The sequence below is a fragment of the Arvicanthis niloticus genome, chromosome 22, assembly GCF_011762505.2.
Source record: "Arvicanthis niloticus isolate mArvNil1 chromosome 22, mArvNil1.pat.X, whole genome shotgun sequence".
Classification (NCBI taxonomy): Eukaryota; Metazoa; Chordata; class Mammalia; order Rodentia; family Muridae; genus Arvicanthis; species Arvicanthis niloticus.
The window spans coordinates 29,653,027-29,665,707 of NC_133429.1; the positions used below are offsets into that span (position 1 = coordinate 29,653,027).

Sequence of the window (12,681 nt, forward strand, 5' to 3'; positions counted from 1 at the left end):
GGCCGCTGGGGGAGGAGGATCAGCCCAGGAGGGTTTCGCGCCCGGAGCAGGACACTTTCTTCCCCTCTCTCCTCGCCTGGTCTCCGCTGCCCCTTCTTGCTGCGCTCGCCCGGGCGTGGGTGCTTGCCAGGGCTCGGATGCTTCAGCTGCCAGTCTCAGTCCGTCGCCGGGTCGCCTGCGGGCCCCGGCTTTGTTGGAGAGGATGAGCTGGGACCGCTGAGCGCTGGTGACTGGAGGTTGAAGAGGGGCAGAGAAAGCTCTCCCAGTTAGACCTGCTAAGGGACCAGTGGGGAAGCCAGCTGCCAACTGCCGGCGCGGGGACAGGAAGGGAGGAAGTTTGTCCCCGCGCTGGAGACTAGGGGTCTGTGCAGCTCCGGTGACTGGGAGATCGCCCCGGGGCGGCAGGGCGCTTGGCTGGGTAGCTGGGTGCAAAGCCGTGGGGCTGCCGAGCTAGGGCGCTGCCTTCAGGCGAAAGGGCAGAGCAGAACCCGGGCACCCTTCACCGGCTCGGGGACACCGCATCCCGGAGCCGAGCCGGCTAGGCTCCAGCTTCCCGTCCGGAGCTGCGGCTCCGGTCGTGGTACTCCCTCAGCCTGCAGTTCCCGGGAGGTAGCAACTCCTGTCTCCTGCTCCAGCAAACCTTGTTCTTCACCAGCCAAGTGCACCTCAGTGCCTGGGTGTAAGGCGGGGAGACAAAGCGCTGGCTGGGTAACTGTTTAACTTCTAGCCTGTGACCTGTGCGTCCTACTCTTTGGATGAATGGGAAACAGCGGTTGCTCAAACCTTCCCAAACCTGGTTACTGGTTTCTCCTCTAGGATCCGGCCCTGCCTAGTGCACACGAGTAGTACCTGGCTGGGAATGGGAGTTTCATTTCTGCCTCACCAGGTCCAGTTACTAGGGCGCCAGAGTTCCAGCTCTGCAGAGAGAGGGCACCTCTAGCTCTGGGTCCGCAGCGGCAGGGCTTAGGACCCGGTGCAGCCATTTGAAAATGCTGTGCTCAGAAGAAAATGATTTAGTCCTTGTCCCTCTAAAATTTCTCTTTCTGGAGGATTAAACTAGCGGCCCAGCAAGGCAAAAAGAGCATCCTACTGAGAGCACAGTGGCAACGCTTGTAAACTGTGTTTGAGGTTCTTAATTTGGAGAGATCTCTGGTGACTTTAACTCAATCTGTTGGTGCCAGAATGGATATTATGCGGTGCCCATAGCAACCTTACTTAGGGTAAGAGTTGAGAAATAATTGATTTTTATGTTGGGAAATGTTCGCTTACAAGCTTGCAAATTAATAACGGTAAAGAGCTCAGAAGTCCGCCGTATAATCTATGATTTTTAGTCCCAATATCATCTGTACTAAGCAGGATAAATCCATTGCTGGTAAGAGCCAAGCAGATGGCAGGCTATTAAAAACGATGGGTTTCCCAAGTATTTCTGTTTTAATGTAATGAGCTCTTCTATTGTCCCATTACTGGATTACAGTCATTAAACATCCCGAATTTAACTATATCAAGCATCCCAAGTTCTAACTATGTTAGAAGCAAACACCCCAAGAAGACCACATACCCAAGCAAATTTAAATCTCATCACTGCTATTAGGGATACAACCAGCCCACTTTGGGGGAGTTTATCTTAGCCCTTGGATGGCCCAGTCAGCTGTCTCAAGAAGACCAAGATTTAAAGTGTGTTTTCTTGTTTATATTCAGATGGTACCTCTCCTTCTGTGATTAGATCCACAGAATAAGTAACACAGGAAGCAAAGCTAGGTTATCTACGTGAACATCTGAATTGATCAACCACTGGCTTTAACTGCTTGGTGTGTAAGACGACTATTAAAGTTATCTTCCCTCTACTTCACTGTGATCGTAACTTAGTATGATTAGTTAAGTAATTCTATTAGGTTGATGAAATATGGAATTCTAAACTTTGTCCTGGTTTGGCTGGGCGTTAGGAATTAGGGTCTGATTATTGTGAAACTGTGCAACCTTAGCAGTCTGTAATTCAGTTATTCCCAACTTAGGTCTCATCCTTTGGCCACCTACTGGAGATTTTGGGTCACTCCAAGCTTCTGGAGGAGTGCCACTTGATACATTGGCTGGGCGGTGGTGACCCACGTTATATACTCCAAATTTGCCCACTCAAAGGCTTTTGGCCTCATCATGGCCTTTATAACCCTTCTTTACTTTTGTCTCCCCTGATGTGTAAAGCCCCTTGAGGGATGAAGCCATTTCTTAATTCATCTTTGAATTCCTCATCGCCCCTGACTTGTGATGGAGTATAAAGTTAATGTAGATTAGTGAGAGTGAACTGAAGCCTAGAGTAAATCAAGAGCTGTTAATTATACGGATTTCAGAGGGAACTGGAGTACAATTCATGGTGTTACGACATTTCAGAGCTGGCAAGGATGCTAGAAAGGAGCATGCACGGCAGTGGTTATGAACCTTTCCCAGATTCATTGGGTGGATTTCTACCAGGCACCACTGTTCACCAATGCTGGGTCTTTTGTTTTTCAAGACTGGGTTTCTCTATGTAGTCATGGTATCCTGGGACTTGCTTTGTAGACCAGGCTAGCCTTGAACTCAGAGATCTGCCTGCCTTTGCCTCCTGTGTGCTGGGATTAAAGGCATGTGCCAGCAGGCCCTAAGTAGAATTAAAACAACAGGGAAGAAGGAAATGGGACTTGTGTCAGGCACTACCAAGTGCATCTTACCAAATCAGAAGAGGTATGGTTAGGACTTTTGGTACTTTTCTAGCATTTTCATTTACAGAAAAGAAACATTAATAGATATTTTTAAGGCTATGCTGCCTCTAAGTGGGAGATTTGATTCTCAGTTGATGTCCTTTGGAATCAAGGATGTAGAGTCCAGTGGGACAGTATAACCACTGGAGGGGGCTCAATATGAACAGCATAGTATCCATAGGAGTAGAAATAAATTCCATATGTATGCCATATAGTGTATCAAATGGAACTCCAGAAGCTTGGAGTGACCTAAAGTCCCCAGTAGGTGGCCAAACGATGAGGCCTACGTTAGAATACCTGGATTTCAGACTGTTAAAGCTGAACGGCTTCATAATGATCAGACCCAAATTTCTAATGCCCAAGTTTTGAAGGAAACAAGTCGAAGCTACAGGGTTGAAATGAAGACTTACTTGCTTCAAATTCAAATGAGATGGGTCACTGAAAGTAAGACTCTTAGAAGTCACACCCACCTTGGTTTTCTGTGTGATAACCAAGACTTTAAGATCCAGAATGTCCCAAAGGAATAAAGAGGGTGACCCCATGGCTTTCACATCTCTCAATGTATCCCCAAACTGTTTTCTAGCTGCCATCACGACACTGGAGCAGACAGCATTGCAGACCTCAGGGTAGCTATCAGCAGAGTACACTCCTATTCACTCTTTATTGATATTCATTTACTTACTGAGACTCTAATATAAATCACACTTTATTATGGGACTAGTGTATATTGAGAAGCTAGACCAATGAAAATTCTAATTTCTGTCACAAGTAAGAGCCGGTAGGAAAAGTTTGTTGTTTGTTTGTTTGTTTGTTTGTTTATTTTTGGCATACAAATAAGTCATTCATCCATTCATTCAACATACATGTATTACCTGTTGCATACTATATACTAGGGCAGCAGTTTTCAACCTGTGGGCCTCGACCCAAACAACCCTTTCACGGGGCTTGCATATCAGATATCCTGCATGTCAGAGATTTGCATTCTGAGTCATAACAGTAGCAAAACTATGGTTATGAAGTAACAACAAAAATAATTTTATGGTTGGGGGGGTACAATACAATACAATTCCACAGCTTGAGGAATTGTATTGAAGGGCCACAGCATTAGGAAAGTTAAGAATCCCTGTGCTACAGGAACACAAGAAGAAAGGGTTCCTAGTCCCATGAATCAGAGGCATCCATAGGGAAGACAAACGGTAACGGGCCGACTGACTCAAACATATTGAGCGTCAGCCTCATTCCAAACACTTCTCCAAGCACTGAGATAGGGCCAGTGAGCAAATAGAGCAACATAGGTAAAATCTAATGGTATTCCCCTGCTTATGAGAGAGATAACGATATACAAGAATGAGGCCGAGGGAGCAAAACTCAAACTGAACAAATAACAAAGAACCACCATTGTAGGTATATCAGTCAAGGAAAGACCCCCTTGAGATTGTGACATTTGAGAGGACCACCGAATAAAGGGAGGAAACAAGTTAATGACATTTGGGGGGTAAATAGGCTCAGGATGAAGAACTGCCAGCCTCCCAGCACATCAAAGTAGCTACTGTGCAAAAGCAAGCAGAAGGGGAGCCTTAGAAGAGAAATAGATGAAGATGGTGGCCAGAGGCCAGATAATATGACTCATAACAATGATGGTAGATTATATGAGACTGTGCAATGCTCAGAAGCAAACAATCAGAGAAGAGACTACGTGGTTGTGAACTACTTGGTTCATGTAGCTCAAGTAAGGCTCACTGAGAAAGGAAAATTTACAGTTAGCCTTCAATCCTGAGGAAAAGCAATCCCAGTGAAGCAGATATGCATAACTGAGGTTCCAGATTTACTACTTGGTTATCATCTGGCTAATGCACTGATAGGAAAACAGTCGGAAGATTAAGACAACCGAAGAACTGATTATACCATACGGATATAGCTTAGGTTAAAATTGTGGTTGTCCGGACCAAGGAAATCTACAGATCGGCATTACTCCAGGTTTTATTGCCAAGCTAATATATTATATATGATCATTTGATTTTCAAAGATAATACACTAAGCACCATAATTTTCATACAGCTGCATGTAAATCTCCATCTTGATCCAGGTGGCCTTTCTTAATATGGGATGGATAGTTATCGGGATAGACAGCAGTGTAGATAGTAGTACCTAGAATTTACCCTTGAGCCAAAGGAAGATTCTGATGGGAGAAGCGTGAAATTTATCTCTTCCCAGCTTTAAAATGTTCTCAGACCCTCTTCCAATTCCCAAAGACTGGCTTGCCCAGATTTTAATCTCTAAAACTAGGGGTGACCTTCAGCTAAGCTCAGAGCAACAAGGCAGAGTGCAGCTTCTGATACTTAATCCCATCATCTTTATAGAAAAGAGAAATGCTTCCCTGTATTAAACACTAAGTCCTTCTGGGGGCTTCCAGAGGGTACAATAGCTTCAACTCTCCTTCAAGTCCAATTTCAAGGTCAGAAAGGAAAATATGAAAAAAAAAACCATTTAGATGTTCATCCTTGATTATTAACTTTCCCCGCTTAAATCGAAACCAAGTTGCTTTTAAAAAAAGAAACTATGAACTATAATGTGAGAATACAAAATCTATTGTGAAAAAAAAAAGTGAATAACTATTTTTCCCCCATGGGGCTAGAGAGATAACTCTGCAGTTAAGAGTAAATACTGATCCCAGAAACCAAATTTGTTTCCCTGCATGCATTTCCGTGGACTCATAATACCTGTTACACCTGCTCCAGAAGACCCAATGCTCCTAGCTTTATCAGGTGCATTGCTCATGTGAAAATATCTCCACATATTAAAACAAATAAATATGGGCACAATTAAAAATAAAAATGAATAATTTTAAATACATTTCTAGGAGTTGATTAAAATTGCACAATTTAAAATTCTTGGATGTTTGGCGACGCCCTCAACAGCTGACGATCCATTTTAGTTGCTACACAAGGTAAAGTGTTACAGCTGCCATTGTCCACCTGTTCTGTAACTGGACTTCAATTTAGATAAGTTGCAGAGACAGAAATGGAAATCCTTATTTCTTGGCTTCTCTCAGTCATAATTTTAATTATTGATTAAACCAGTCTTAAGTGTATTTCCTCATCTTAACAGATAAACTTTTGTCCTTTAAAGTTTCCACTGGGAAACGAAGAAAGTTTATATTATGGATCTCAATATTATGGTGTGGGGGTCGTGGGGACCAAAAAAATGGATGTCAGTGAGGATCCCATATTCTCCATAGCAGTTGTGATGCAGTAACACGTTCTCTTTTCTTCTTACTTTTCAAGGCACACACAGCCTGTTCCTGTATGTATCTTCCAATTCAAGCTCTGGGGAGCCTATAGCTTTTCTAATCAAATGGCATTCATTAGTTTATATGAAATCTGTATTTATCTCAAAATTGTTTTTGCTCACAGTCCAAAGAGGTCCATTCCCTCTCCCTCCCGTGCTTCAGTTTTCAGTTTTTGTCTTTATTTGGGGGATTTTTATGGCAGAAAAAAAAAACAAGAACTATAATTTTAAATACTGTTTCAAAGGTGTATGCCTGATTATCTTGACAGAGAGGTAAAAAGAAGGCGCTGAGGATATGTTATGTCTCATCCGAAGGCTTCACCAACAGCTGCAGCCTGATATGAGTTAGGTCGTGAGCATCACGTGGTTGCTCACTTTAAGAAATTATTTTTCTGAAGGCACCAATAAACATTTTACAAACTATTATTGTTGAACATCTACTTTGGTGTGATTCTGCCATTCATGATATTAATATTTTTGTTTTGCTGGTACATTTTTAAGGATCACAGTAAGCTCCTAGCTATGTAGTAGGGCCTAAGGAATAAATATTAATACCATCTTAAAATAATTCACAAGCAATGGCTACCGTAAGTTGTCACTTTGCTAGTGTGTGTGTTTATGTTTGTGTAACTAGAGTTACAGAGAGTTGTAAGCTAATATGTGGGTGTTAGGAATTGAACCCGGGTCCTCTGGAAGAGCAACCAGTGCTCTTTTTAACTGCTGAGTATATCTCCAGCCCCCGGAAAGACTTTTGTAGTGTCAAATGGGGCTGCAGTCTGCCTCAGCCCAGTACACATAAATAAGCTACTTAGTGTTTTTGTTTTTCATAACTACCAATTAGTGAACGATAGAACATGATAAATAGGTCAAGATAGATGTATTCTGAAAGCACTCTCTGTTGACAAAAACGTCTTAAAATGTCATAATGATCCTACCAATTATTACCTCCAAGCAAGAAGTTTTTGAGACTGAGTTTTGCTAAGTCATGTGCTAGCTGTACTTGAAGGCTTTTGCCTATTGGAAGCAAATGAGCTCAAAACCACTTAAAAGCCACGCGGGACTGAAATTTCTTTTGAAGTTGTACTCAGACATCTGTCCGTGTTGCCCAGAAAGCACAGAGCTCCTGGTTTAAACGAATCATCACGTCTAGAAACACTGGAGCTATTTCAAGTCCACCTGGTTTTGCTCTTTTTATTTATTTGCTCAGTGTTGTCATAGTAACATTAATCCTGCATAAGGTCTTCTAGCAAAGAATTGCCATTACCAAAAAAGGATAGATTAATGGAAGTCACAGAATGTTCAAGGGATTTTAAACCTCCATGTTAAATGGGGGAGGGGGGGCGGGGAAAGTGAGCATCACGTGATAGCTGGGTCTGTTGAACTGCCATGGAATACTGGACGATGTGGCCATGGGACTACTGAAAATGACCCTGAGGGAAAATTAGACAGCAGGAGGTTGAACAAGGAGCCTGGTTTTGAGAAAAATCTATGTTTTAAGGAATGACAGATTAAACTATTTGATGCTGTCTCCTAGCAGAACATAAACCATCTTATTAAAATAATAAAATATTGACCGTTGGAAAAGAAAGTGGGAGTTCTGCAGCAGGTACATGGGTCGGGGAGGATGGGTGGGTTGGATTTCATAAGCACAGCACAGCTGTGTTCCACACTCAGGATGCTATTCTCTGTGCAAGAGGTCTTGTTGAAAACATGGAGCGACGTGTGAAGTGGGCTTCTAGTGGCTGAATGCTGCTCTGTGAATGAATGCTTCTCAGTCCTCTGCATCGTTACTGAGACTCCGGCTGAGTGCCGTGGATTATCTTTTAATCAAATTTATTGGTGATGTGTGGCTTGGGGAAATCAGAAATAGTCATGCCAACAATATCAGTATTCTAAGATTGTACCTAGCTAAAATGGAAGATTACAATGAAACAAATAAAATTCAATGGAGGGGAACATGTAGCTCTCATTCATTACCTGGAATCAAGTTAGTATGTGATTAGATTCATATCGATGGCCTTGGTATATGACAGGGACAATCTTATTTAAGAGTGGTTGATTTGAAAACTATTGATCCTTTTATTTAATAAAGTCAAAACAAGCTGTGATTAAATCATCAAAATATTAAATATCAATTTCTTGACAATTAAAGGTATAACATGTACCAACACTGTAATAAAATACTACTACTCCATAATCTATGGGAATTGTTTCACAAAATACTAAAAATTTTCAAAGTTACAAATCAGTCTATGTTGGTGATTCCTGATATTACTGAGGCTTTAAAGCACAACGAAAACCATCCCAGCTCAGAAACATTACTCAACTGAGATAGAATGCTCAACAAGAGACATAACAATAGAATTCCTAGAATTCTCAAGCCCTGCTTACAAGTCACCATTACCCATCATGTGTTAACTAAAAGAAACACGAGGTAAATATCTAGATTCCCTCTTGGGAGGAAATATCACGCCACTCAGCTGTGAACCACAGAGTTCCTAGAAAGTAGTGTGGTTCAACGTTAGGAACTATTTTACTTCAATGCTTTATACGTGTGATAAAAATCAAAGCTTAATATGTGATTTCAACACACACAGGGTTTTTCTTCAACATGATATGGATTAGCTATCAGATGCAATGTTGAACGCTGTATTTTAAACGCTCAGGATGAAACTATATTTAAGCTCTAGAACAATACAGGAAAAAAACGATTTAACCAATGCTATAAAAATAAATAAATATAAGCAAAAAAAAATGAACACTGAGCTGTCAAAATGGCCTGTTCTCGGAGTGTTTGATTATCAATTGAAAAGCTATTAGAAGGCATAATTGAATTTCCCCAGATGTAATCATTAATGCCACAAACCAGTGCTCACATAGCTCACACAGTACTTAAAATAGTAGTCTGGCATTCAAATAGCAAGTTTTAAAAAGTCAATGAAAAGATAAAGTGCAGTTGCAAAATACAATAAGAAAAAGGCAGGACTAAAAGATGATACATTTTGACTGTCCACCGAGTGACATGCCTGCTATGTATTTGAGAATAGGGAATCGAGAAGAAAAAAAGATGGACAAGGTCTCTGTCAATGATGTGCGTGCTCTGCAGTTAGTGTAGAAAGACAACAGATTTAAATAGGTGAGAAACCAGTGGGACCCCATAGAACAATCCATACAGAGAACAGGACACAGGGAAGCAGGAGCAAAAGCCACTTACACAGTAAGTTCTGGAAGGCTATGTGAGGATGGATGTGTCATCAGAGCAGAAGCAGGCATTGTGCAAAGATGAACACGGAAGTGCAAAAGTTATCATTTCGATGAGTAAATGCAAGGGAAAGGAAAAGTCAGGGCACAGTAAAAAGGAGAAGAGATGAGAAAGGATATAGAGTTGCCAGTAGCAATACCTGCTTTAAGGATGCAAGGAGCGACGGCTAGCCCGTGCTGTGTAGATTGTAAATGGGTAGTGCAATGCCATTTTCCTTCCATTCCTCTGTTTTTCCCCATCATTTCAAGAGTACTAGCTTGCTTAAAGCAAGTAAGATGCTTAAAACCATGCTGGTCAGAGATGTCCTGCCTATGTTTAATTGCTAGATTTTCTGCTTTCTGCAACATCCACAGCCGTTTCTTAACTCTTTTGAGTTTCAGTTTTCTAATCTGTAAAGTGCAAATTGTAAAGCTAATACAATATCAAAGATGTAGTGCCGTAGATTTGTTGATTTTCATATTCTCATATGCATAAAATACTCAGACTAGGTCTCACACTTAGTATTTGCTCAACAGCCGTCATCATTTCTTCCCTGAGCCCTGAATGTAATATAATCCCAATGCACAGGGCAAGGATAGAAAATACTTCCTTCATTGTGTTAGATGAAGAGGCTGGGATCACACTTAGGTTTGGGATTCAAAAGTCACAGGAAGTTATTGGAAATGATTAGAGATCCAAACAAAGTGTTTTCTGAATATGCAACTTGGTGTGTACACACATGTTCCTTAAGCTGTTCATTTTCTGATAGGTCATCACTGATTTTTGATAATTCTATAAAGATATTTATAAGAGGTGGTTGAAATTATTGTTTTATATATCTATCACCCTAAACATACATGGTTTTAATGTTTTGTGTATATGGTGAATGTGTGTGTGTGTGTGTGTGTGTGTGTGTGTGTGTCTGTGTGTGTGTAGTTGATCACCATATCCCATGATGCTGGTATGGAGGACAGAGACATGCTTGGGTGTCAATCTTTGCCTTCTGCCTAGTTTGAGATAGTCTCCTGTTCTGGCTGCTGGTGGTCACTCATCTGCATTCCAGGTTACTTGGTCCACATGTTTCTGAGGTTGTCTTCTGTCTCTGCCTTCCATTTCACCATAGGAATACTGTACACATAAGTTTCTAATATTCACCATCGTATGCTTTGTGGTATCATAGTAATGCAAATATAAGTTCCCTAATATTTGCTGAATGAGTTATTGTTTTGGCCTGCATAGTTTCAAGGTAGTACAAACAAGCAAAAAAAATGAAGGAGACATGGTAGATTTTTAACAAAGAGAAATATTCCCATATTTGTGTCCTTCAAAATTAGAATTGGTCTCTTCTAAAATTATCGAGCATTTTGTTTGTGCACATTGTCCAGGGAAAAGATGATTAACAAACTTCAATTTTTTTCAAGACAGATTAAATATTCAGTAATTGCTTTGAGTGTGTGCTCAGTGGTGTTTTTCCAAGTATAAGTTAACCATACACAGATACAAAAAAAAGGAGAAGAAAGAAAAAAGCAAAAGAGTGATTTTGGCTTCCCTTATTTTAGAATTATTTAGTTTTAAGGTATAGTATGATTCTCAGAAGCAAACATGGTAGGTCAGAGAAGGAGGTATGAATCCAGACGGCTGGTTCCCAGTCTGGTGTCTCCCTTCCCAGTATTAGCCACATACCTTGACCTCACTATGTTTACCATCTAGGAATGCTGGTTAGGTTTTGTTAACTTGGCATAAACCAGAGTTGTCTGGAAAGAGGATATGTCAGTTGAGGAATTGTCTTCTAGATTGGGCTGTGGACCTGTCTTGGGGGCATTCTCTTAATTGACAATTGGCATGGGAAGATCGAGATAACTTACAGATAGTGCAGCCTTTAATATGCGATCCTGGATTGTATCATTAGAAATAAAAATGAGCAAACCGTGAAGAGCAAGTCAGTAACAGTGTTCCTCCATGGTCTCTGCTTCAGTTCCTGCATCCAGGTTCCTTCCTTTAATGAATAAACTATAAGCTGTATGTTGAGGTTTGGTCAGTTGCTGTGTATTGTAATGCCAAGTGAGGTCCCCCACGGCCTGGTTTTCCCCAGAGAACAAAGAGAGTCTGAGTTGGCAGGTAGACCCAAGTGACAGACACTATATGACCTTACCCCAGATTATTTCTGATTGGTGAATAAAAATACCTACAGCCTATAGCTGGGCAGAATTGAGGTAAGCAGGGTTTGGTGTTTCCCAAAGATCACGAGGAGGGAATGAATGGGGAAGAGAGGAGAAAGACACCATGAGTTAGGAGTCAAAAAAAGCATGACCCTAATGGCTGACCAATTAGAGTTAACAGAAAGCTAGATAAAACATAGTAAGTAATAACTCAGGATTATCTATAAGAAACAGCTTTTAATAGCTTAGAGGGTAGATATCTGCCTTCAGGGCCATGCTTTCTTGAATCCTAACCCATAGCATCTTTTTCCTCTCCCCCTTCTTCTCTTCCTCCTCTTAGTCTTCTCTGACTGCCAAGCCTGGGAACACCCAGCCCTGCCGACCTCAATTCTGTCCAGCTATAGTGTGTAGGTATTTTTTACTCAGCAATCAGAAATAACTTGGGCACAAAATCTCATAGGTTCACTTGGGTCTACCTGCAGACTCTCTAGTCTCTGGGACAATCAGGTCTTACCCCAACCCCCACCCCGGCCCTCCACACTTAGCACTACCAAACATAGCAACAGAACAAACTTCGAGAGCTATAACATGAAATAAATCCTTACCTTTTGGTGCTTATTACAACAGTAGAAAGAAAACAGTAGCACTGTGTATCCTTGGTCTGTTTTTGTTGTGATCCTTTTTATTTTCCCTCTGTAAAACTAACAATAATGAGTCTCCATCTCATTAAGTTGCGGGAAAGGTTAGCTGAGAGACCACACTAACAGGTGTACACATAGAAGAGCTCAAACATCATCCCTATAGGAAATGCTCATTATTGAGGGCTATTTCCCACCTCTGCCTTTAGGGTCATGCTTACCTTCCCAGTTCAATAAAGGAATAGCACAGAGACTTCTGACTTAGATTGGTATGCATTTGGCCGATACCTCTGTTGCTTGCTGTGCACTGGAGCTTGGACTAGTGCTTACGTTCTGTTTGTTTTATGTCCTTTTATCAAAAGCAATGACACCTACTTTGCATGGTCATACATTTCTTCGGTTCCTTTTTCCCCCCTCACTTAGTCAGGAAAAAAGCAGAAGGAAGCCTCTGATCTGCCAGTTGCCAAGGCAAGAGTTCAATATAGCAGGGACAAGAGGCACTTGGCAGATAACATTTGAGGACACATTTTGAGTCATAATGGCCATAGCTGGTACACACAATCACTGGCTGCATGCCAAACATTATTCTTAGGTCTTTACATATTTACTGAAATATTTCATTT

At 41.4% G+C, this 12,681-nt stretch overlaps 1 protein-coding gene and 1 long non-coding RNA gene across 7 annotated transcripts in view; one reads left to right on the forward strand and one right to left on the reverse strand.

Annotated features, from left to right (window-relative positions):
* Positions 1-12,681, reverse strand: part of LOC143436158 (uncharacterized) — a 95,799-nt gene that overhangs the window by 16,285 nt on the left and 66,833 nt on the right. The window lies entirely within an intron of this gene.
* Positions 1-12,681, forward strand: part of Lin7a (lin-7 cell polarity scaffold A) — a 140,085-nt gene that overhangs the window by 509 nt on the left and 126,895 nt on the right. The gene's annotated exons all lie outside the window — the stretch shown is intronic.